Consider the following 26,090-nt stretch of genomic DNA (forward strand, 5'->3'; position numbering starts at 1 on the left):
GTTTTGTAAAAGCCCTCAATACGGTTCTTGAGAAGAGAATACATTTACCCATGCCCAGGAGATGGATATAGGAAGAACTTGTCTTCATTTCTTAGCCAAATCTTAAGATGTTTGTACACTTGCTCACAAGTATGTACATGTGGATATGAGACTGCTCACACAGCTTTTGAGGGTTCCCAAGTATGAATTAAAAAAAAAAAAGAAAAATGTGTGCTTTGAATTAGATCTATGTGAAAAAAAAAAAAAAAGGCAGCAGGCTAAGCCATGCGTCTGGGACACTGGCTCTCCTCCAGGTTCTTCAGCAGAGCTGGGTTCCAGCATGCACGGAGAGAAAGCCAGCCACTTCTCAAACCTGGATTTCCTTGTCTGTTTTGCCCCATAGATATGAATCGAAGCCCTCAAATATCCTTCTCTAGCAAGGAAAGCTCGCTTGACATTGCTCAGATTGAGAAACAGTTTGGGTCCAAATATTACCATCGATTTGGCTCTTTCAAGTTACTTCCTCCAGTGCTTTGGACCAATAAATATTTAAAAAGTTAGGTTCTGAGCCCCAGAAAAGCCAACAAAAACAGTTAAACATATGGATTTTTTTTTTTATTGTGGTTAAACCAGGCTCAGTAGAGATTAGTTTACAGCAGTCTTTTCTTTCTCTCTTTGCTTTTTTTTTCCTTCTATCTTTTTCTTTCTTTCTTTCTTTATTTTAGGAAGCCAGAAGGATAAACATGTTGCCATGGAGTTCTGTTTAAAATAAAATACAATGGAAAGAAAAGCAGCATGATGAAGTAACCACATGGACTGCAGGATACACCTGATACTAATTACTGTCATGCAGAATGTTCTGGAAGACATTTGACTCGCCTGATGTATACATTCAAATCAAGCAGAGCAGGACTGGAAGGCTCCTTGGGGACCATCTTGTCCAACTCTTTCCTTTTTCCAGATGAGGAAATAGGGGCCCCGAGAGAAGGGCCTGGACCTCAGCCTCCCCGCTAGGAGGGAGCGGAGCTGGGATTCAAACTCGTGGCGCTCTTGTCGGAAACACATACTTTCCAGTGTCCTTTACCTTGGCCTTGTCAGTTAAGACCTTGAAAAAGAGTTGGGTTTACTGCTTAGGAACCAGGAAGCCCAGAAAAAAAGGTTGCGATGGGAGGCCCAACCTTCCTCATGGGGCCTGACCTTGAGGAGTGAGAGGCCCACTGCATGCCTGGAGTTTCTCCTTCCAGGGCCTCCCGGGGGCACCCCAACCAAGGCCGGGGGCTCCTACGCATGCCTGGAGTTTCTCCTTGCAGGGCCTCCCAGGGGCCCCAACCAAGGCTGGGGGCTCCTCCGCATGCCTGGAGTTTCTGCTTGCAGGGCCTCCCAGGGGCACCCCAACCAGGACAGGGGGCTCCTCCGCGAGCATCAGCTCACGTCCTTTCGGGGCTGCAAGGCTGACTCCAGGAGGCACCGTCTCTAAGCCTCCAGGGACCCCAACTGCGTACCTACTGAGGCTCTCTGGTGGCCGCCTCAGCTCCCACGCAGGCCTCCCACGCGCGGAGGGCTAGCGGGAGCCCCCGCGACAATGCGCACCTCTCGCCTCTGCCCCCGGGAGGCTAGCAACCGGGCCTGCCGGCGTCTGATTGGCCGCGCGGGCCTGACGACAGGGGCTCCTGGCCGCTGATTGGTCCCGGCCGGCTCCGGCTGTTTCCTAGCTATTAATACCAAGGCTAATAAACGTCCTCCTGTTGACTCGGATGCTCGGAGCCATGATTTTTTGAAGCTTTCTTGACGTCGGCGGCTGGTGCGGGCCTATCCGCCTTGCAAGTCCTCCTGGGGGGCTCTAGTCTCTGGGGCTCCTTGCTTGCTCCCCAGCTGTAAATGAGGTGTTCTCTTTCTCCCTCACATTATCTGACATGTTAAGGTGCCCCCCGCGATGCCCCCCAAAGCCCACTTTATCTTCATCTCCTCAATAGCACACCTGTGCATCTATAAACGAGCCCTCCGCCCAAGGCTCGGGGTCTCGCGTGACCTGGTGGTCCATTTTCATCTCCTTGTTACTTGCTGTGGGGTCACAAATAGCCCCGAATCTCCCGTCTGTGTTACAGCCCCCTCGCAGGGTCGCTGGGCACGGGGGGCTCGCTCTGACGCTGCTTTGAAACTCCCCAAGAAGTGCGGGGGAGCTGTTCTAACTGGGTACCCCCGCGGGGCCCCTCTGCCTTTCCCGTTTGGGACCATCACTCATTCTCACCCCTCTTCTGTCACCAGGCGCTTCATCCTTGCCCTCCCGGCTGCCACCCACCTGTCATCCTAAGATAGATCCTTAGTCCCTTTCAACAGCATTTTGACCTTTGCGAGAGGACATTTGATTGACGGCCCTGCCCATTTTGCCACTCAGTGCCCGGCAGAACTGCCGAAGGCGCCACCTGTTAAGGATTAACTCTCATGTGCCAAGTCCCGGAGCACGAGGCCGCGCAACTATGCTCTGCCGCAACATGTGTTGCTGCCCGTTTCCCTGGGGCGGTGCGTGGGTGGGGGGGTGCTTTTCAAAGCGTATGTGTGGAGAGATCATCTCAGTTTTGGGGGTACCCCATCCATCTCCATGTGGGACACAGTCCTCCTCGGAAAGTACCTTCCCTAGAGGGACAAGGCTCGTGTCTAGATTCTTTTTACAACCCCAGTTAGGGGGTACCCCCTTATTAACGCGGAGGAAACGACTCTCTGGCAGAGAAAGGGACATTGCAGGGTCTGGGTACACAGGTTGTACGCGGCAGAGCCGGGGACTCAAAACCTGTTTTATTCTGACGCGGAGATGCTGTGCCGAGTCTCCCATGTCAAAGATAACCAATCAGAAATGGACGGGTGGGCTAAAAGGGGGGTGACAGCCGCCGACTTACATTTGGGTACCAGTTATCTTGCCTGGGGCATTTTATTTTCCAAATAGAAGCAGAAAGCATCATTTTCTTTCCCTAAGCCGCATCCTCGGATAGCGGTTCCGAAATAGCCAGGTGTGTGATCTGCTGGCCCCAGCTCCCCAGCTTTACCCTCGGTCCGCCTGAGGACAACCATCCCTTGTCCCGTTCTCCCAGCAAATTGTGCACACCAATCGCCCTGCTTGGCGAGTGGGGCTCACGTAGGGAAAAAGCACCAGCGAGCACAGGGTGTTGGTCATGGCGGCGAGGGGCACTGCGGCAGAATTTTTTCCTCTCTTCTTTGCTGCAATCTGGGTGCGGCTAGAGCAATTTGTCATAGAATCTGGGGGGCTCATTTTTCCGGCCAATCACTTTTGGAGAAATGAGCGCATTGCAGCAGAATGCGCTGACGTCAGAGACCACCCCTTCTGCGCCTCCATATAAACCCCACCCAGCCAGCCCCTAGCGCAGACGGCGGAGAGCTGGGATGGAGCGCGCCTTGGCCCGCTGGCCGTGGCTGCAGCTCCTCGGGAGAACCGGGGCGCCCACGCGAGAATCTCCCCACCTGGTGAGTGGTTGGCCATCCTTGCCCAAAAGGATGTGCAAAAGGAAGACTACACCCCCTTCTGGGTTGGGCTCTATCCTTCTGGACATGCCGAAAGACAGACGCCAGACGCCGGGGACCTTCTCCAGAAGGCGGCCACCTCGCCTGGTCCCCAAGGGTCGGCAACGAAATTCTGTCAGGAAGGGAGATCTCGAGGCACATTTTCCTGAGGGGAAATCAGGGCCCCTTACTTGTCCAGTCGTTGAGGTAGGCTGGGTGGTAGGGGCTTAAATTAAGACGAGTAGGAGGAATCAGATCCAACCCCTGTCGGAACCCGAGGTACCGCAGTCATTGAGGTCCAAAACCCCAATTTTCTGTGTTTGAAGCCACCGTTAGAATCACGAATGGTGGGAGATATGGCGCCGAATGTATTTTGCATACCCCAGAATTAGGGGGGAAAAGCACCCGAAAAAAAGAGTTTCCTGGGCATACTTTCCCCTAGTTTTTGGCCAGGTTCTTGGCGGCCCGCAGGCGTGAGGAGTAGAGGTTCCTGTCCGCTAGGGATCCCTAACCCAAGTACACACAGGTTCAGCGCAGATCAGACTCCAGTGACCACTTAGGAGTAAAATTTCCAGCTGGTATCATTTGGCTTCACCCTGATCAACCACTTTAATATTGGGGAGATATGGCGCCCAAGTGCAGACCTGCCCGAAGCCCCCTAGGATCAGTTTCGCAGAGAAGGGCGGCTGGGGGCGTCAAGTAATTGGGGGCGCAGGCAAAATAGAAGCAGGGGGTGGGTTGGGGTGGAGAGAAGGCCGTGTCCTTGGATCTGGGAGAGACTAATCAAGAGAGGAAAGAAATACAGAAAAAGGGGCGTGTTGCGGGGGTTCTGGGCGCTGGGCGCTGGGAGTTGGGGGTCGGGGGTCTTTTCAGTGTTGTGTGATGGTCGCTGGAAGCTTCTGACGTGTTGCTGGTTTTTGATATTTGATAAAGTTGCCTTTTGCCATTTCCTTTGTCCCTGTCAAGCCCCCCCCACGCCGCCCCCTCCCCACTCTAGGCCGGCAGGCTTGGGGGGGGGCGCGGGTTGCTACGTGGCAGGTTTCTGGAAGGTTTTCTTTCTGACCGCCAGAGGGCGCTGGTGGCACTGCGGAATTTTGGGGGGCGGGGTGGGGAGGGGAGATGGCCTTTGTTCTCCTGCTGGAGGGGGTCGGGCGCGGGATTTACTAGAATATTCTGGATTCATTTACCTAAGGGGGAAATGTTTTAAGATGCCAGGATTCCCTGGGGAGCGGCTGCAGTATTCGCGCTGGGCAGAGATGTCGTGATCCGCATTGGTTGTGCGACTTGGGGTGTCGTGGAAGAGCGTGGACGCAGATTAGTTTATTTCCATCGATTTTGGTTTTGGGGGTCTTAGGAAGATGTGCTTCATTTGAGTAGGATAAAGAGGACTGGTAAAATGGTTAATTAGGCGCCATCGTGCGGGGTCTTGAAAATCTTGCTGTGGCGAAGAAGAGAGGCGAGATTTGGGGGGGTCGATGGTGGTCTGGATGATATTAGGCGGTTTTGGTTTTGGCAGCCTTTATTATTCTCTAGCAATACCATATTTTGTATCATGTGTCCTGAGACCACAAAAAGAGTGAAAACTGGGTATTGAGAACTGGGCCTTTATAATTTTAATTAATTTATGTTTAATTGGATTTACCGAAGGTCGGAGCCAAGAGTTCTGTGTTTTTACTTATTACAAGCGGAATCGTGTTCTGGAAAGACCCTCATGGCGAGTGTCTCCTTGATATCCTCATGTCTCTGGTGCAGAGTGACACGCACAGTTAGAGGGGCGCAGAAGGCCCCCTGGGCTTGTGTGGGAGTGCGGCCCGAGGTCCACAGGTGGATTCTGGCTAGTGATGGCAGACGTGGCGTTTAGGGGACGTAGCGGCCCTGCGTGATGGGCTGGGGTGTGCTGTGCCCGACTTCCTAGCCAGAGACCTGTTGGGCAACCCCGCTCATCCTATGCCAGCTGTGTCCCCGGCAGCTGCAGGCCAGGCGCGGGCGGGGGCGCGGGAGGCTCCCGCTGGGCGCGCGCCGCAGGTGGCTGTGCTCTTGGGCTTTGGGTGCTGGCTGTACGCCCCCTAGCGGGCTGTGCCTGCAAATGGTTCTCGGCCCGCTAAACCGGGCTTCAGGTTGCGCATGCGCACATAGCTAACGCTTGTGCCCTGTCAATCAAGTCTTCCTTACCCCCTCCCACTTCTCTCCCTCCTCCCCCTTCCGCTTCTCTCCCTCCTCCCCCTCCCGTTTCTCCTCTTCCCCCTCCTCTCCCGTTTTCCTCATTCCTACTTTCCCCTCCCCTTCCTCTCTCCCATTCTCTCCTCCGCCCTCCTCCCTCCTCTCCCCTCCCTCCTCCTCCCATACCCTTCCCTCTTCCCTCCCAACCCCTCCTTACTCCCTCCTCTCTCCCACTGCCCCCTCCCTTTCCCTCTGACTGCCCCCTCCCTCTCTCTGCTGTTCCTGTGCTGGCCATCAGAGGTCATTAAGACGGTTTCTAATCCCGCCCCCTCCCATGCCATAGGGTCTGTCTTCAGGGATGATGTCATCTGTTCACCTCCTTGTCTTCAAGGACCACCTCTCCAAGCCAAGCTGTTGCCAAGGTGCTTGCTGCTCATCTCCACCTTATGGTACCTAACCCCTCCTCCTGGCAGTTTGTACACAACATGGTGGCCCAGATCCCCCACCCCTGCCACCCTCCTTGCACCACCCCCAGACCCATTAGCAATTATAAGACAATTTTAAATTTTAACTAATTAGTTTTAGTTGTAATTCATGTAAATTATAATTAATACCTAGACTTGGCCTTTTAAGTGAGTCCTCTAACCTTTGATCAATTGCAGAAGACACTAGGAGCACCGATTCGTGGATCCCACCAGCATACACAGCAGCCACGGGCAGAGACCCCCAGGACCAGGATGACGAAGGATGAAGAGGACCAGAACTGACAAGCCAGCTGTCCCTCTTGGCTAAAGGCTTAAACCAGTGCCCTAGTGAGGGGGCATTGGCCGCTAACCCCTGACCTTTGCTATGCTTGTGCTTGGTCTCTGTAAATACTTTCCCATAAGTCCTTGCTGCGTTAATGTGCCAGCGACCTGGAGTGCTTCCCTCAGGAAGGTGTCAGTCTTTCTGAACTGACCCTGCTGTTGCCCTTATGACGTCCTGAATGGAAGGATCCCTTTGGGAACTTTTCAGGAGGGGGACCTGGGCCAGAGGCTCTAGCAGCATCTCACTGGCAATTCCAAGGCCCAGGGTGGGCTTCTGGAATGAGCATGAGCCCTGATGTCATGCTACTGAACTGCCAAGGGCATGCCCACGTCTTTTGAGATCTCCCCGTCCTTTCTGGGAAATGGGGATGAGACGAGCGACCTCCCAGGGCTGTTGTGAGTCTTGAATGAGAGAAGGCAGCCTTGAGCAGGGCTGGGCATAGAGGAGGTGGTTGGCAAATGTTTGTTGAAAAAGTTTGGCAGGTGAGTCCGTTCCCACCCCTCTCACTTGTCTGACTTATTCTCCTACAGCACTCTGGACAGCCCCTGTCTGCTGGGCTCTCTGTGCACCAGGTAGGAGCTCCTCCTCTGGGTGCTGGGCTGACTTGAGTAGGCACACAAATTACGCATGTGGTCATTTGCAGAGCACTTTCTGTGTACTCTGAGTGTTATTTCTATGTCACATGAGTATGTGAAGGAGGCAGCCTCATTTACAGGTGAGAATGAATTTGGCCTTGACCTGAGTAATTTTAAAAAGGTGAGAGAGCTCAGCGCCCCTCCCGTGGGATAGGACTTACTCATGTTTACAGTGAGGACGCTGAGGCTGGAGGGATGTAAGTATTTTGTCACATTGCTGGCAAGAGAAGAGGTCAGAGTTGGATCCTGGGTGCCATTGTAGTCGCCCTGTACCCCCTGGCCCAGAGTTATGCTAAAAACCCTTTGATGTCCAGTCAGACATTTGACAAAGGGACAGTCTGTTTGAGATCCCAGCTGCCCAGGGTGGTCTCGGGGTCTGGGTGGCCCCAATACTGGTACTCTGTGCCGGCTCCACCTCTCAATAACAGTATGACCTTAAACAAGTCGCTTAACTTCTTCGAGTCTCAGTTCCTTTCATGGTCTAAATGGGGATTAAAAAAAAAACACAAAAAACCCCCGAATTTATCTACCCCACAGGGCGCTTTTGAAGACCAAATGATGTAACTCCTGTGAAAGTGCTTTGTAAATTGCTGTGGAAATTGCGAGATACTTAACACCCCGAGGCTGTCCCCCATCAGCCACATGCCCAGCCAGCCCTATTCTCCCTAGTAATAACAGCTAGCACCCAGTAGGTGCTGTGTGTTTGCACTCCATAAATAAATTCCAGAAGAAATAAAACCAGAATGAATTCAACAAACATTTTCTGGAACACCTACAATATGCCCAGCACACCAGGCCTGGTATGTGATACAAAGATGATGAAAACAGTCTCTTGGAAGCTAATTGGGGTCCTCATTTGACTAGCACTTTCTTTCGTCCCCTTTTAAGCCAACCAGTTTTGTCCGGACAAGACAAAAACAACTCCAGCCGCTTTAGAGAAGCCCAGCTTGGTGTAGACAATAGCTCCCGGGCATCTGAAAGGGGCTGATTGGATTATGTGGCAAATGAAGGTAGAAGGATGACTTGGAAGGTGACAAATGAAGTGGGCGGAGATCTGCTTTGAGTTAATCCAGGCTATTAGGAGGCAACCTTTTGTCTTCCAGAGGCTGGCAGGAGCTTTTACCACTGGTTTTTACATCCTTAATGTAAGGACGCATAATTTATGGTCAGTGAAAATCCAGGCCCCAGTGAGATTGGAGTGGGCTGTAAAATTGCGTGTCCCGCGACCAGTGAGTAATTACAGTGAACGTTTCTGTCTCCTTTTGCAGTTTGCAAAGGCCTTTTTGCAACCATCAATTCATTTGAAACTCACAACTCCCTGTCTCGACCCGGGGCTGGCCTGCGCCTTCTAGGGGAACAGAGGCCATCAAGTGGCCTTTCAGATTGGGGTCCCGCTGCACATTTGCACCCCCATTGCCTCTCGCCTGGTAAAGGAAGGGGTGTCCTCTGTGCTGGTCCCTCCTGTGCCAGCCCTGGACTTCCCACCGTCAGTGATTCTCTGAATTCCTAACTTTGCTCTCTCCACAGCCGTGAGCCTCCCAGGTCCCTCCTGTCCTGCTTTCTAGCCACTACAGTCTCTCTCTTTCCTTTCGCAGCCAAGCTTCTCGAAAGGCCTGTCTCCACTTGCTGTCTTCCTTCCTCACCTCCAATTTCCTCTTCAACCCACTGCTACCTGACTTGCTCTACTCCATCGAACGGCTCTCACTAAGGTAATGACTTTTCTGTAGCTTAACCCTGGACGCGTTTCTGGCTTCTGGACACATGGAGACATTTCCATTCTTTCTCTCACGTGGGTTTTCGGCTCCGGTTCACTTCTGTTGACGTACACTCCTCGTAGACTTCACAAGGACACCTGCTCCTGGCTTCCCTTATTCTTAGCTTCCTCCTAGGAACTCACATATCCAGATCTCCCAACTTCTGGAACCTGCCTCTTGCCATCTTGCCCTGGGTTTGAGCCTTGCCTAACCCACCTAGTGCTGAGGCCTTGGGGTAGGTCAGTTTTTTCCAAGCCACCTTTTTCTCAGTTGTAAAATAGGGTTAATCATCTTTCCCTGGCAGGTCAGGTGGGCTATGTTGCAGGTAAGAACCAGACACTATTTAAAAGACTTGAAATAAGGTCAATAAAGTACTCATGAGAAAATACAATTGGAGTCACCATTAGATTTTCTTACAGGTTAAGTTCCCACGGGGAGGACCAGAGAGAGAAGAAAGAGGTGGGGGGGGAGGGGGGGAGTGGGAGAGAAAGAAGAAAAGAATTTAAAGAAAAGCACTGAAGACAAAAAAGTAGGGTAGAGAGACTTAGAAAATATTAAAAGACACCAAAAATACATCCGGAGAAAGGTTTCCTCATGTGTCAGGTTCGGCTGGAAGAAAGTAAACAGGAAAAAGGTTTTAAATTGATGATCCCAGTGACAAATCCCAGGAAGCTTTCAAATCAAATTGCCCCATTTTGGGTTTTTAACTCCTTCTATCAAGTTTAACCTTTTTACCTCCTGCATCCTGGTTAAACCCACCCCCCACCCCTTTGCTGGTGATTAAATCTCGAAGGTACACGGAGTCTTTCAATGAATGAATGGCCAACAGAAAGAGCCCTCCCCCTCCCCCCAGCTGTGTTTTTCAGTTTTATTCCACTTTCCGCCCTTTTCCCTTAATGAACACAGGGCTAATCTCAGGCCTTGTCGAGGAAGAGGCTGCGGACGTTAATGAGGTAGCTCCTGGATTCCAATCTTCGTCTCATAAGGAGCCTTCTTTGTCTGCAAAGGAAAAATACACTGATTATCATAATGAGGTGAACTGCGTCTGCAGGGCAAGGGCGACTCGGTTCTTAGGGCACGCTTCTAGTTTTGGTGCCGGAGCCGAGGTTTCATTTGCTACTCATTTAAGTCTTTGCCTCCGTCCCAGCGCGCAGTCCATTGAGCGGGGTTGAAAGTTGAAGGATTCATTCTCCAAGGGCCGAGGATCGACAGCACACGTTTCCCAGTCCCGCACGCCACCTGGCTTGTTTCAGGACCACTGAACGTGGAAAACTTAACTCAAGGTTGCCAGATGGTAGAAAAGTGCCAAGTCTTGGGTGTAGAAGTCGTGGAATTAGCACAAAGTTGACACCCACAGGATGCTCCATCTAGGTTAAGAAATGGATGGATGTTGGTGCCCCAGAGGGCCCCCCCCGGGAAGGGCATGTTTTGGGGTCCACATTTGGCTCCCACATACTGATGAGAGAGAGGTTCAGAGTCCAGCGATCGCTGTTGGTTAGGATCACTCAGTGAGCCAAGTGCAGAGGGAACATTACAGCTCAGATCTGGCATCAGAACCTGTAGTCACTCCTTTTATCCCGTAAAGTCCCCCCTCCCATATGTCCTGCGCCCAGCCTGAATCCCCTCTTCTGTCCTGGTCCTTGAACTCTCCAGAGCCCATTAATGTCTCTAGCGCAGGTATGCCCCGAGTCTGAAGCTTGTCCTTATGTGTCCCAAGTTCTGGACATTTCTCACCCCAAGGCAGATCAATCAAGATCAGATCACTCCAATTAAACTTCGAGCTCTAGCCAGACCTTCAGCCAAGTGGAAAAACACTAAGGGAGAAGCGAGGTGGTTGGAGCCAGAAAATTTTATTAGAAAACTTCCTCCTTAACTTATCTGTTGGCTGAAGGTTCCTGGCATCATGGATCAGAATTAGACGCGTTTTCCAGGTTAGCAAAACCAACTCTCGTCCAGCATCACAATAAAAACGTCAGAGGATGTCCAGGTGGCCCGTTTGGGCGACTCTACCCCTTTTGGTGGAGGTCACCCAGATGTTGCCCAGCCTGGGGGCCTGGATGGGGGTGAGTACCTCTGAAAATGGGGATCCCACAAAAACCTACCCCTCTCCTCCAGGCAGTTATTGGAGAGTGAAAGAATAGAGCAGTTCCTGGTGTTTCTAAATGAGAGGACTTCTTTTAAATAGTAAAAAAATGGGCAGGACCCTTCCCACCCTCAAACAAATACATACCAATAATTAAAGACAAGCCCAAAAGCCATTAATATTCCAGCATTGGAGAACCTGGGAAGAGGGTGGAAGGTGTTAGTCGGCTAGGATCTTGAGGGTTTTGTGCTCATTCCTGGGACCCTAAGAGTGCCTGGCACATGGTGAAGCTCTCCACCAACCCCGCTCCTGCTTGGGTTTCTGGAAACCAGGCAGTTGTCTTAAACTTTCCTGAGGCTGCCAGCAGAGGGGTCCGAGCGAATTGCCCCCTTGAGTGGAGGGGTTGCCCCTTTCAACTTGTTTCTTGTTTCTGTGGCACCCCTTCCCCGCCTGGGATGGACGCAGCTCTCAGCTGCTTGTGGACCCCTGCACCCCATCTTCCAGCCCAGGGTTGGCTTACCGTGTTGGTCTCCTGACCCCCAGAGCCCGCTGGTCTCAAGATCCATCATTAAGTCAATCCTGGAGGCTCGGGAGATGTGGGAGGAGGCAGCTTAAGCAGATGGGAAACCAGAGAACGAGTGAGGCCAGGAGATGCCCCCCCACTTCTTACTAGTTTGTTTTTCTGCTTTTACTGCCCCCACTTCTGTTCTCCATCTCCCCTTTGTCTCCTCCCCTACTCCTCCCTGATGTCCTAACTCGGTCCACTGGGGGTGCCCTAGGCCGGCCCACACCTCCTTGGGGCGTCCCATCACCAGCCTGGCACAAAGTGGGGTTCAGTCAGAGTATGTGGGATGTCTGTTTGGACAGATGAGTCAATGAAGGAACTCGACTGCCGTCCCTGAGCATCTAGATGGGAGGCATTGGGGGCGCGAGGAGTTTTAGGTCAAAAGGTGGGGGGTGAGTTTCCTTTGACTGAGATGAGTGGGAGCCGCCCCCCCAGCCCCGTTTGAGTGGGGGTCTTGCTGGTCTCGCCCCTTCATTCACTCATGCGTCCATCCCGTCAGCCAACAGTTGATCCTTACTGAACAAGCCCACAGCCCGGTCTGGGCTGGGCGCCCGCCACACTAGTGTGTCCCTTGATGGCCTCTGCCACCCCAGGAGGGGAGGCCGGGGGGTTGCTTCTGCTGAGGGTGGCCTCGCAGCCGTCCCAAGCGCTGGAATGGTGGACCCCGGCTCCGCAGAGAAGGCAGGCAGGAGGGTGCGAGCGGTGGGCTTGGTTTGCCTTCCTTTGGCCAATTGGCCCCCGTGGCCTTTAATTCAAACCTGCCCGTCCCTGCCGCCTGTCCCTGCTGCCTGCCACTGGTCCAAGCCAGCCCTCCTGCCCTCTCTGCCTCCCACACTCCATCCTGTGGCTGAATGCTGATGGCTGTCCTGGATCCCTGGCCCTGAAGCTTGGGACCGAGCTGGGAGCACAGGAACGCTGTGGTGTGTGTCCCCTCAGCTCTGGCCACACAGGTCTCCCTCTTGAGCTGGGGTCTGTGAGCTGGACCCCGCCCTCCATGATGCCTTCCTCCCCCGGGGCTAAAACCAGCTCCTTTGCCCCCCAGTCATTGGCTGGGGCCTGTCCTATGCAGAGGACAGGTGGCTAGGAACCTCCAGGGAGCTCTGCAGGCTCTGCCTCTGTCGGCTGCCCCCCTGCTCTGCTCTGCCTTGCCTGGGGCCCCTCCCCTGCCCTCCATGGCCGGGTTGACTGCCTACTTGGAGCTCTGCTTGCCATAGTCTGTGCCCGGCCTGGCCCGCTTCTCCCTTCTCTGTGCCTGAGTCACCTGGCTCATGCCCTGGGCTCACGTGGATTTTCCTTGCTGAGCCTACGCCTATGGTTACCTGGTCTGCCTGCTGCCTCACCACCTCCTGCCTGCTTGCCCTTTGCCCTGCTACCAGTCCAAATGCCCCTCGCCCTCAGCGATGCCCAGGTTTCCAGCGGGTCCCCAGTGCCCATGGGACAAGCCCCTGCTGGCAAGCACCTGCCCCGGCCCTTCTCAGATGCCTCCAGCCGTGGGTCTAAGTGACTGGGATGCAGGCAGACCTGTCCCCCCGCTCCCCCTGTCCAGACCCCTTGTCGTGTCCTAGCAGGAGTCCCCCCGGCCTGCGCCAGGTCTCCTGGTGGGTTCAGGGGCTGCCACCCGGGCCTGTTGCATTTCTTGCCCGTTGCTCATCCCCATGAGCCACCTCCCTCCACCAAAAACCCGGCCACAGGTGAGACTGGGCTCCACGCCTTTTCTTGGTGTGTTTGTGGCTTTTCTGGGGTACTTGTCTTTCGATCTTTCTAACTTTCTGTCCATCCCCAAGGTTGGCCCCATCCTTGGCACACTGGCTGCAACCTGGCTGGGTCGGCTGAAGAACCGGATAGAAGAGGCAGAAGAGCCCCCGGAGGACCACTGCCCCGGACTACCTCCTCGACGGCTGCCTGGCGTCTCATGCCCAGCCCTGCGCCTCTCGCCTCCTCCCTGGTTTGGGGTGAGTTTCTCATGGTCTTGGGATACCATGATTTCATTAGGTTCAGCTTGTATCTCTGCTCGAGAATGTGCACATTTAACCTGGGGAGGGGCCACTACCAAGGGTAAACCCTCTTCTACACCATCCGGGGCCTGGGGGCCTGGAGGCTGCCTGGAGCTGAGACCCTTGCCTCATGGAGCCGGCATGCACGCGGGCCACCCTGGGCGATGGCCTGCTGTGGCCTGGTACGGTAAGTGAGGAGCATCCCACTCTGCTCTGGGCCCCTGAGAACCGGCTAGGCGCATAGTAGGTTGTCAGCAAAGCTTTGCTGAGCGTGTTGATGAAATGAATGATGGTGCATTCATCCATTTGGAGATGTGGAAGCAAGAGTCCCGGTCTGCTCTGCAGCTAGAAAAACCTTTCTCCCCGCAAGCCGCGATAATGCCAGTCCCGGAGAGAGTGCGTGCTTCCCACGCCTGAGCCTCTGATAATATCCTGTAATCAAATAGTGGTTTTTGAGTGAGTTCTTCTCTTGGCCTCTTTCCCTCACCCCTGAAATTGCAATGAGATGGGAATGTTTTTATAAAATCGGTAATGGTAGAGAAGAAGAAAGCCGAGGATTACAGCCACATGCTTCACCCCAGGACTCGTCCTGTTTCTCTGTGGCTCACTTACTGAAGACGTGTTAATGGAGCCAGGGGGTCTCGGGGCGCCTAAGACCAGCTTTGCCTTAAGGACCAGAGAGTCTAGCTGGGTGCCTTGGGAGGTCCCACATGGTGATGTGGCACATGTGGCAGCTTTGCAAGGTGACAGGGAGAGAGGAGGCTCAGCTGAGGGCACCTTCCTTTCTGGGGTCCCAGTGGCCAAGCCTGTGGCAGGGCCCAGCCCTAGTTTCACGGAGGAACAGTAGGGTATCCACAACCCAGTGAGGCTGTGCTGGTGTGTGGCTGGCTCTGTGCCTGGCATGCCTCAATTGATGCTCTGGAGCAGCTACTGGGGTGAATGGATGAGTGCAGGTCGACTCCCAGGATGGTCCGGGGGGAGATGAGACAGGCCTGGAGGCCGGGGTCAAAGCTGATTCAATTCCCCAGGCGTGTAAGGAACCCCTAGTGGGCCCCAGCACTGTCCTCAGTTCAATGCCAACATCACCCCTTGACACTCACACACGGGTCTCTGTGAGAGGGAAGGTGATGCATGAGCTGCCTGCTGGAGCTGGGGCCCCGCCTCTGGGTGCATCAGCCTCGTGCAGCCCGCCGCCCAGTGGGCAGAGCGGCTGGACCCCTGCACTCCCCGCGGGGTTTCGGGTTTCCAGCGCAGCTTCCGTAATGCTCTTTCATCAAACGGAGGTTTCAGAGACGGCTCTTCCGCAGCCCTGCCCTTCTCCCCTGAAATGGAAATGGGGTGGGGATCTGATTTTGAAACAAAACCCATGAGTGTAGGCAGAGAGGGGCTGCCGTATCCAAACCCAGGGCTGCGCCTCCATCCGCTGGTTTCGCTCTCTGGAGAGCCCATCGGGCCGCAGAGAAGTGAGGAGTGTGTGCCCAGGGCTCCATCCAGGGACCCCTGGGGAGGCTCTGCGCTGTGATATTTGCTCCACAGCTGGCATTTGCTGAGCCTTCTGCAAACACAGTGACGTGGAAGAAGTCCTGGGAGGGGATCTTTACACAAGGCAGGATGCGGGACTCCTGGGGGGGGTGTCATATCCGGAGCTCACCAGACAGATCCGTGCAGTGAGTCTGCACAGCTTCTAGACTGTTCCTCAGGGACATCTCAGGGCTCTATCAAGGTGGGCTGAGCCAAGGGGCAGAGTCAAGGTGAAGGTGAGTCTCTAGCCAGATCAAGACTGCACCGGCCCCCGCTCCTCACCCTCCTCAGCGGATGGGACGGGCCGAGTGATAGTCCAGGGACCCTTGTGAATGTTCAGTCTCAGGTAAACGCGTATTTTGGGTTTTGTATATCCTTAAGCAGAAAATAGATAAAAATAGATCAAGTTCTCAATTAAAGAAGTTGAAACATAACATCATAAATCAGCCTTGCAGCCAATCATCCCAGGAATTACAGAAAGGCCATTATTAAGTGATGAAAGAAATTATCGTTTTCGGGAAAATTCTTTTTTGATGGATTGGCCCATCCCTGAGCAGTAAGCGGTGGAAATGAGACACTGACCGGCCAGACAGGCAGAGGACCCGGTCACCGTGGCAGGAGGGGTTCTCTGGCTGTTTGTCATGGTGCTAAGCTGTCCCCTGGGGTCTGCCTCTAGCTGGACGCTTCTGGGTGGGCACAGACATCAGGGAACAGATGGTGGTCTGGTCTGAAGGCTGGCCCGCCTGTCCAGCCTGCCTCCACCTGAGTGGATGGGACAGGGAGCCGAGAGCGTAGCTCAGCCTCTGTGCTCGTGGAAAGGAGAAAACTGCCCCCTCTGTCCCCTGCACTTCCCACCTGCAGGTTGCTTATGGGGCTGATTGCGGCTTTCAGGGCCTCTGACCTTGTGCCTCCTGACTTGTGATTCAACCCCCAAATGTATTTCTAAGCACATTTCTCCAAATAATGTCAAAACCTGGCGAGACTTAAGGGCAACAGGATGCATGTGTTTCTTATTCGTTCATTTACATGAAGTAACATAAATGTGTTTTTATGAGCAGTCTGACTTCCAGAAAGAAAAAAAACTGCCCATCTTTAATGAGCTTGCTAATGAACTTTTCCTTGAAAAGAGAAAGGTGGCTTTACATAGAAGGGGATGTGGAGGGAGATGCATGAAGGTCCCGGATGGTTATAGGACAGTGGACAGTGTAGAAACCGGCGTTGTCAGCTGAATTGGGAAAGGTCTGGGGCCCTGGGAGCGTCTTCTTTTTAGAAGACTAGAATTTAACAAGTTGTGAATAAGTCCCAAGAATGAGGTCCCCCTTCCCTCTGCTGCTTGAGCCCTGTCCCCTCTCCTAAAGGAGGAATAAGGAAGTACAGCCTAGTCTCCCATCCCCAGTTTGAACCGATGGAAAATTCTGCAAAAGAGTTGCATCTTTCCTAACGACGCCATCTCAAGTGTGGGGTTCCCATCCTGAAAGAGAGAGACAAGACTAGGTAGGGAGGGAGGGAAGGCTCTCACTAAGGTACCTGGTTCCAACAGGCAATTTCCAGTCCTGGCTGCCCTTGTGGGGCTTCAAGAAGCCAGGCCCTTTGGGAAGCCTGAGGGAAGGGATGTCACAGAGGCAGGCTCGCCTCCTTGGTGTGGAATGAGTCAGTTTCAGAGCCAGGAAAGGTGCGAATGGAGGGAGCCCTTGGGACTTTGTTGGGAGGAGGCCTGCCCCCAATGGTGTCCCCTCCTAGCCACCCTGCAGGCCCGGCAGTGGGACAGAACAGTGCCGGGGAGAGGGGTCCCAAGTTCAGTTGGATCCAGCAGAGGTGGAGGAACCCCTTATCTGTGCCAAGGCAAGCTGCCCGGCACCCAAGAGCCCCAACTTTGAGTTGCCCACACATCCTGGAATTTCTAGTTCCTTCTGGATTTTAGACACTTGGTCCCATATCCTAATCTTCACTGTAGAAAGCTGATCCCTCTTGCCACGCCTTTGGGAACTAACTGATGAGAGAGTCTCCAGACATATCTATATTTGTCGTCTCAGCTCCCTTCACCCCCAAGTCCTTGGCCATCGTGGAGATCAGTGGGCAGAGCCGGTGCTGGGGAGCTGAGGCCCGGGTAGGCCCCAACTTGGGGGATGTGTGTGAGAGAGGAATTCATTAGGGGAGAGGAGGATGGTGGAGGGTGTAGTCATGACTGTCCTAATTGCTCTCCAATTTCTTTGGGCTTGAAAAAAGATCCAGATGGAGAGTTCTTAAGTCCCCCACCCTGGGAGTCGGGGAGAGGAAGGCTGCCCACCACCTTTTGCCTGGCTTCTCTGCGCAGTGAATAGGGTCTTTGGCAGGGGCTTAAGGAGGAGACTCTTAGCCTGGGAGCTCCCAGGGCCGTTTCAGATGGAAACAAAGACGCAGGCAGAAAGGAATGTGGGGAGCCCCCATGGAGTACAGCCACCTGGGGATAATTGGGAGGGCTGAGCACAGACGAGTTTTCCCAGGTTCTGTGAATACATTCTTTCAATAGAAGGTGCCTTTTCTTCAGATGAAAAGAAGAAAACCTCAATTACCTTCCCCTGAAGCGGAGTGTGTGTGTGTGTTCCCTCTGGGACTGACGTGGGGCCCCTTGCCGTTGTGTGCGTGTCGGGAGCTCCGAGGCGCAGACAAGAGGCTGCACAATGGCGCTTAACCAGCCACCCCGTCAGCGTGACCCTGGACCTGCTCATGTCCTCTGTTCTAGGGCTTTCTTTTTTGCAAGTTTCTCAGGAGGCAGAATCAGAGTGGCTGTGCCTGTAAACAAGGATTGGATCAAACTGGGCCTGATGCCCGAGGGACAGCCAAAGAGACAGAATGGGGCCAGGGAGACAGAACTCCAGAACGGAAAGCCGGGGAAGGAGGACAGTCGGAGGGGCCAAAGACTGACCGCACGCCTGTGCTGGCCATCTGGGGCTGCAGCTGTGCTCCTTCTCTGGGCCATCCTGTGGGTGGAGATAGTCATTCCTCCCAGGTTAAGAAATGCGGGCTGGGGGCTCGGAGATCTCTGGGCCGGCGTTTTTGGTTAGAGAGGATGAGTGGGGCGGTCAGCATGGCCCGCAGGGTCAGGGGCAGCCCTGAGCAAGGGGTCCTTGAGTTAGAGGGGAAACAGTTTGCAACAACACTGCCCCAAACTGCCCAGAGGGCTCCAGCCCCTCTGGAGGAACCAGAGCCAAAGTCCCGGCCCCGAGAGGAAGGAGTCCTGGCTCTCAGTCTTGGCCAAGTGTCTTTGTTACTGCTGGCTTCTGGGCCTCAGTTTCCCCATCTGTAAAATGGGACAGTAGCCTGTCAGGTCTGCATATTCTGTGAGGCAGAAGCAACACAGGATGCCGGGAAGGCAAGGACCCTGTTTCACCAGAGGAGGGGTCGGAGGTCCCCAGGTGTCCAGATTGGGCCCCTGTTAGCCTCCTGGCTGGGAGCAGGGCACACTCCCTGCTCTTCAGGACTTGTCAGTTGGAGGAGAGAGTTCTAAACGGGTGCTCTGGGCACAGGGTCAGGCAGCAGCCCTGGAGCAGCCTTCTGGAGACCTGGCTCCAGCCCATGTTCAGCCCCAACTATGGGTGTGACCTTGGCCCCTGTCTCCAGCCCTCTGGCCTCAGTTTTCCCATCTATGAAATGGGGCAGTGCAGGATCACGGTCATCTGAGGGCCCTTGGAACTCTGGGTTCCTTCTGGCTGCCTCAGTGGTCATCTGTGGTTGGTTTGTTTGCTGGGTCTTTAGAGTCAGGGGGCTGGAGATCCCCGTGGTCCACTGCCTTCCAATGCCCTCTACTTTAGAGACGAGGAAACCAGAGACCCAAGAGGGCTGGCGCCTTGCCCGAGGTGGCAGCCCCTGGACGTGAAACCCAGTGCACGGGTACTGGGGTTGAAGTCATTAGCTGGTCCCCCTGGTCAGCTTTTGGTGAACAGATCCTAATAGTGCCCACGCCCCGAGCCAGCTCCCAGGGGCTGCCGCATGCGGTGGGTCAGGGATCGCATTTTATGGGGTATCCTTTTAACAAGGCGGGCCACCGGCCAGGCCTGGAAAACCTTTCTGGGCTGTGGAGCGATCGCCGTGTAATGAGCCTGCCAGTGGCCGCAGTCCCAGGAGGGTGTGGCCACTGTGCCGTCTCCTGTGGCTCACCCCGTGCCTTTTGGTCACGAGACCCTGGGCAACACCTCCGCTGGCGCCACGGCCCGCTCAGCGGAGAACTTCCTGAAAAAGCCATCAGGGTGGCAACTTCTGGAAAAGCGATCAGTAACCAGGCCTGTGCTGGCGGCCCGGCTTGGCCCCAGCTTTGAAAACATCTCGAGCTCTCTCTCTGTGCTTCAGTGTGCAGGAAGAAATAGCTCACAAAACCCTCGGTCAGGCCTGCACCGGGTTATTACCACGGGGGGGCTGCAGCCTTTGTTTCCTGACCTTGGTCGCGACAATACCTGCGAGCTGAAATGAGGAATCCAAAAATTGCCAGCTTCAATTAGACCAGCAGACTGCCGTTCCCGAGGCTGCCTCCGCCACTCGAGCCATTAACGGTAAACATACGCCAAATAGGCCCTAATTCTCTCTAATTGCCCACTCCTGAAGCAAAGAGTGAAATTCCAGGAAGAGGCATATGTAAACATCCTCCATAGCCTGGCCAACTGAAATTAGAGGGCTGATGGGGCCGGCAAGAGAGAGGGGACATGATTTCAAAAGATGTCCCAATTACCTCTCCCATTTTCATAAATGGGCCCATAATGTCCAGGGCCCGGGCCTTCACAAAGGTACAGGAAATAAGCTCTGCAAAGAGCCTGCATTTGTAGGGGGAATTTGTAAGAGAGTGGTCTTGACTCAACAGGTAGGAAGCGTAAGATCTGAGGCTGATTATTTGTATAAAGTACAGGCTCTATTTCTGAAAATCACCATTTTATTAAAAATAATCCTTTTACATCTTTCCCTGCTCTCAACACCCGTAAGTTATTTGTACCGAAGACACGACAGATCAATTAGGTCCTGTTTGCCTCCAGAAAAGAGTAACTTTTAAAATCTTGAGATGCAGAGCTAGACTTTTCTAATCCTATTAAGCTGTGGAGGATGTTTCTGGGGTGTTCACCGGGGCTTCCTACGTGGATCATCGCTCAGTGCGCGAGTTTATGAGGTCTTCAATCAGATGCTCATGGCAGTTGTTCCTCTGGACCCCGTAAGGAGGTCTTGTGCTTTCCTTGGGTTCCAGACAGGGACTCATGTCTGCAGCTTCGCTGACACGTGGTACAATTCCAGCCCGGCGCTGCGTTGTTAATCCATCACGGCAAACCCAGAGCTGGGACACGCAGCTTTGAAACCTAGGCATGACTTTGCCCGGGCTGCGTCTTCACAGAGCAGCCTGGGGTCTGCACAAAAGTTAATCAGGGACAATCAGGAACTCCAAGGGTTCATGGGGCTCCCAGGGCAGAAGGAGGAAAAACCCCGAGCTGCTTTAGATTTCCCCGGTCCCATTAAAACACCAAAGAGAACCAAACCAGAACAGCAGCCCGAAGTAGTTTCCTGGCCCTTATTCCCTTGGGAAGTGGCGGTGCCTGTGGTCTTGCTGTGTGTTCAGGGTCTGGAGTCCTGTTGTCACCTTAGGACCGTGGCAATGATGAGAGGGCCGCCCCAGGTGCTCCCGGGCTCCTGGGGCAGGCTAGAAAGTATCTCGGGTGGTATCCACACTAAACGGGGATCTCAGAGCTTTTCGATAACCAGAGTCTGCCCTTAGTCCCCCATGAACTGATAACTGCTTAATAACACTTACTTTTTAAAGACTTGTTTCTTGGTTATAAAATCAACCAATTAGGGGAAAACTGTGTTTGGGAAGCTCGAGGCCAGGGAAGGAATTTTTAGGAGGATTTGGAAGTAAGAGGAGTGCCCTGGCCAGGTCTTGGGTCCCCAGTAAGTGACTCGACTGGGGATGGAGGGGCAGAGGCAGCTGTGGGTGTCCCAGGTGGCTTAGGTCAGGGCAGGGGGCTTGGAGAGGGCCTCTTCCTTCCTTGGTGTTCCCTGGAGGGCCAGGGGCAGCCTGCGCCCTTTCATTCTTGCCCGGGTCTCTGGCTCTGCCCTGGCCCACCTTACAGTGCAGTTCACACATCAGCCTCTGCAAACCGCCTCTTACCTTCGCTAGACTCAACTGAACATATGTTCAAAATCAACTCATTTTTTAAAAATATTTTTTCAGTGAATAGACTTTTGTTTTTCCTGAGTAGTTTTAGGTTTACAGAAAAAGTGAGTGGCAAGTACAGAGAATTCCCATGTCCCCCTGCCCTGTTTCCCTTGTCATTCACATCTTGCATTAGTGTGGCACATTTATACAATTGATGAACCAATCTTGATTCATTATTATGAACTAATGAACCCATCATTTGCATCGTTAGGGTTCACTCTTTGTGTTGTACAGCCTGTGGGTTTTGACGGATATATAGTGACATGTGTCACTTCACTTTTTAGTGAATTCACTTTTAGTCAATTCACTTTTTCTAAACTTTAAGGCAGATGCTTGAAGTCAAAAGCTTGATGTGCCTGGTCATGGCTTTTCATGGTGCTGATTAAAATTTGTACGTAATTATGAAAGGGAAGATGTCTGTCCAGGTGCCATTCTCTTCCATCTAGTGACGTGTGTGCCATGGCTTCAGGACACACTTCCCATCAAAGACCCCATAAGCCTTAGCGTGGCCCACAGCCCTCTTCTCTAGTCTCACCTGGGGCCAGCTGCCCAACAGGCACATACTCGCACCACGTCGCACTGCTAGCTTCTCCCTGAGCACGTGTGAATGCTGGCATGGCTGTGCCTCTACAGTGCCCTTCTTTCATGGTGGAGTGCCCTTCCAGGGAGCCATTTCTCTACCCTTTTAGTGTCCAGCTCAGCTCTCATTTGTGCTGTGGCCCTAAACCTGTGGGTTCCGTCAAGCAGCACTTAGCCTCATGGGTCGCACCCACCCAGAGCTCTTGGGTGGGAGCCGTGTCCCATGCCTTGCGCCTGCCGCCATCCACTCCGTGCGGAGCTGGAGCTGGGGTGGGAGCGAAAGCGTGAGCCGGTGTCCCGAAAAGAGAAACCCTTGGTTTCACCAGTTCCGCACTTGCCAAAAGTTGGGGAGTCTCTGCGTCAGTCGGATGAGGTTCTATTTCAGTGACCCAGCGCTCTCTCATTCTAGCTGAAGCCGTCATCTGGAATCTTCCGTGGGAAGGGACCTCGGACATGGGATCCCAGCACCCTCCAGCTTTAAAATCGTAAGTTCCTGGGGTGTGGGGAGCACATCTGTGGTCTCATCACTGAGGATGGGGGGCTGCACCTGGAGCACGTGGTGAGCCTCGTGGGAGGGACTGGTGAACACTGGTCGGTGGTCTGCTCACGGGGAGGTGGGTGCCCAGCGAGCCAAGCTTGCTGCGTTCTAAGCGGGGCTTGTGTTCTAAGGCAGGACCCCCAGCCTCCTCGTGTGTCTCTGTGGCAAAAGAATTCTATAGGCGGCTTCGAGGGCCAGACCCCCAAAGACTTTCTTCTCTTTCACTCCTCTGAATGAATGGCCCTTTCATTACTGAGTCTCCCTTTGGCTCTTGTGCCGCAGGGCAGACTAGGATGGAAGTGCCCTTGTGAGCTCGGGGGCCCTTCAAAGGGCCAAGGAAAAGCGCGGGCCAAGGGACCAGCCTCTCAAATGGGCTTCGAGCTCCAATGACCTTCGCTCACCCCCTTGAAGTGTCTGGAAAACAGAATGGGCAGATTTTCTGTCTTCAAAGTTTCCGGCTAAACCTCTTCAAGTTCTTTATTGTTTGGGACTGAGACACTCAGCAATGGTAATGGGTCGTTTCTTTTGTATTGGCCTTGAAAGGCCAAAATATTTTTATATTGCTACAGACAAAGCCGTCTATTTAAAAATGAACTCCGTGTCCGTCGTTTCCCACCGGGGGACCGTGTACAACGTGTGTGTCTCTATGTACTTGAGGGTCTTGAAACAGGTTTCTCATGGGGATGGCCATTCACAGGGGTCCATGGGTGTCTGCCTTGCCCAGGGGGCTAGGGGATCTGGCCCTAATGGCAGGTCTGCCCCCCATTTGTCTGGGATGTGAGCCCCACAGGGTCTAGCTGCACTGACATTAACTCTGCCTGTGCCTGCATCCATCACGCGTATGTGTGTAAGGACTGTGGGTGTGCACACCTTGGTGAGAGGAAGCAGGAAGGTCTAAGATATTGTGAATGTTCTCTGTTTCTTGTTGGGAGGTCATTTCACTGATATCTGTTGCGTGATCCACCTAGTGAATGGATGAATGAGTGAATGAATGAATGAAAGCACAGGGGAATGAATAAACAAATAAATAGGTAAATAGGTAAAATAAATACGCAAACCAGGATGAGAGTGTACACTGAACAAGATCCAATTTGCTGTATAGATCAACATGTAAATCAATAAAATATGGAATCGATATGTAAATAGGGCCACACAGGAACCAATGTCAGATCATCATGGATGAAGGAATATGTGTAATTCAAATATATAGCACTTAAAGTTTGTCAATCAAAGAATAAAACCTAAGTAAAAGAAAGAATGAATAAAAAGTGGAAATGCGTGAACTCATGGTGACAATACTGTATTGTATACTTAAAAATCTGCTAAGAGGGCAGTTCTTACGTTAAGTGATCTTATCATAAATGGTAGTAATAATAATAAGAAATAAGAGTGGGAGGAAACTTCTGGAAGCTATGGACAGGTGTATGACATGGATTGTGGTGATGGTTTCACGGTATAAACTTATCTCCAAACTCATCGAGTTGTGTGCATTAATTATGTACAGGTTTTTGTATGTCAAAAAAAATTAAAAAAATAAAGAGAAAGTAACTGTGGAAAAACCCCACAAACCAATGGTGAGGATGAGATTATGAGGCACGTTGAAATGAACAGACACAGGAGAGAGGGGTCAAGTGATTGAAAGGGGGAGGCAAGAAACAAAGTCATAAATAAAAGGGAGAAAGATGATTTTTTTTAAATTAGGGGATGAGTAAATATATAAGGAAGGCCACACTGGGTTATCACAGGCTAACCATTAGGATTGATCCAAATACATGCTCCTGGCCTAGAAAAATAGACAAGAGAGAAACAGTTCAGAGTCAAAAACGAAAGAAGACCTAGGGGACCAAAGATGAGAGTTAACTTTAACCAAAAGCTTTCTAACTCTGGGCATGCATTAATAAATAAATACTGACATGAAAGAAAGCCAAAAGAAAAAAAAAAAAAGAATGATAAGTGAGCAGTGGAAATACCTGGACCCAGGTAGGAGCATGGCAGGAGCTGAGGTCTGTTATATGAAAGGATAAAAGGAAGAGAATAAAATAAAATATCTAAATAAAAATCAAGAAATATGGAAGGAAAAGTAACAAACGTTAAGTCTAGAAATACACTCCTGGGTGAATAAATAAATATGTAAAAGAAGGCAATGGTAGGCGTGGTGGTAAAAGACCGTCAGGAGTCAAGGATATGGTCAGTCCAATTCTAAAACCCACAGATCAATAAATAATAAGTATCTAAATAAACAAGTAATGAGAATCTAAAGAAACAAAGACAAGACCCGTGACCGGGGGGGAGGAGCCTGGCCCTCAGGCGCTCCTGATGGGCAGGCTGGGAGGGTTGTAATTAATCCCATCTGGGCACTGAAGCTCCAAGAGAGTGAAAGAAGGCAATAAGAAAGAGGGAGAAAGGCGGAGATGTGGAGAGCTAACAAAAGAGAGAAAGGAAGGGTAAAAAGGTGGTGATGACTACATGGGTAAATGGGTAGGTCCACCGGGAGGGTTAGGCTAGGACTGATCATAAGGGACCCTCACAAACTGTGGGTCGTAACTGGTCAAAATCTGAGCCCTCAGTTCCATGAATAAAGAGTAAACACACAATACGAAGACAGAAAACAGGAAGGAAGAATGGTGTGAAGGAAGGAAGGAGGGAATGAATGAATGAATGAATGAATGAATGAGAAGTGGAGCGGCAGGAGCCAGGGAGGGGTGTTTATAGGTGGCATTAGGATTCATCACTGCATGGCCACTGAGCTCCAAAGAGGGAAAGGATGCAAGAAAGAAAGAGTGAGAGAGTGGAAGAGAGAAACAATGAAAATTGGAAAGACATTAAAAATTACCTAAATAAAGAAGAAAGGTAATATATTAACAAACAAATAGATAAATACATGTATAAGAGAGCTGTTCTCAGAATGAGAAGGGGAGGGAGTATGCACCAAGCATGCTGATTAATTCACATCCGTGCCTCTGAGATGGGCAACCACCCACCCAACCAGGACGCAGTTCAGAGCTGAACTATGGGATGGAGGACCTCAGAGGGGCCAGGGAGGGGAGGACCCATTGACTATAGATTATCATGTATCCAATTAGGTGCACCTGCCATCTAGAAGTGTAAAAATAATTATTCAAATAGAAAGAAAGACTGAATGGATGCATGAATGCCTGAATGAAGGAATGAATGAGTAAAAAGAGTTGCATTGACCGATGAGGAGGGTGTTGCAGAAGGGGTCAGGGTTCATCCGATCCCTGGCGCCTGATCTCCAAAAGAATGAAAGGCAGAAAGAAAGAAAGCAAGGTTGAAAGACTGGTAGAAAAAAACAATTAAGATGGAGAATATAATCAAAATAAAAAAAGAGGAGTAAAAAAGACAATAAATAATAGGTCAAACAATGAAGTCTATGAGAGGGGTCTGGTTTGGCACAGACCATCCACATGAATTTAAATCTGGGGCCCTGAAGTTTATAAATAATGGAAACAATACCATCAATAAAAGGCTGAACGAATAAATGTGTATGTTCCATGAGAACGCAAGAAAAGGAGTTTGAAACATTGAAGGAAAGACCTGGAGAAAGATCTAGGAAAAGAAATTAAAATAGACGTGGAAGAAAAGGCCCTTACTGGATAAGTACTTAAATATAACGAACAGTATTGTTCATTAAATATAATAAATAGTAAGAGCTGAGGTTCATCAGTAAAAAACCACATACCTAAAAGAAAGAAAGAATAAATAGAAGAATGGCTGTGTGAATGAATGAATGAGAAATAGTGATTTTCATTAATTCACTTCTGCACCTGAGGCT

General features: G+C 52.0%; 1 long non-coding RNA gene across 3 annotated transcripts in view; it reads left to right on the plus strand.

The window, feature by feature from the left end:
- Positions 1 to 3,373: 3,373 nt before the first annotated feature.
- Positions 3,374 to 26,090, plus strand: part of LOC131421102 (uncharacterized) — a 34,452-nt gene continuing 11,735 nt past the window's right edge. Inside the window, exons 1-6 of one of the 3 annotated variants that reach the window (XR_009223742.1) lie at positions 3,374 to 3,456; positions 5,996 to 6,101; positions 6,315 to 7,031; positions 13,281 to 13,448; positions 22,169 to 22,244; positions 22,580 to 24,670. This is a non-coding gene — a long non-coding RNA (uncharacterized LOC131421102). Of the gene's footprint in view, positions 3,457 to 5,995; positions 6,102 to 6,314; positions 7,032 to 13,280; positions 13,449 to 22,168; positions 22,245 to 22,579; positions 24,671 to 26,090 lie in introns of those variants that run through there. The other 2 variants (XR_009223740.1, XR_009223741.1) reach the window with 2 other exon arrangements.

This window comes from Diceros bicornis, chromosome 24 (genome assembly GCF_020826845.1).
Source record: "Diceros bicornis minor isolate mBicDic1 chromosome 24, mDicBic1.mat.cur, whole genome shotgun sequence".
Taxonomy (NCBI): domain Eukaryota; kingdom Metazoa; phylum Chordata; class Mammalia; order Perissodactyla; family Rhinocerotidae; genus Diceros; species Diceros bicornis.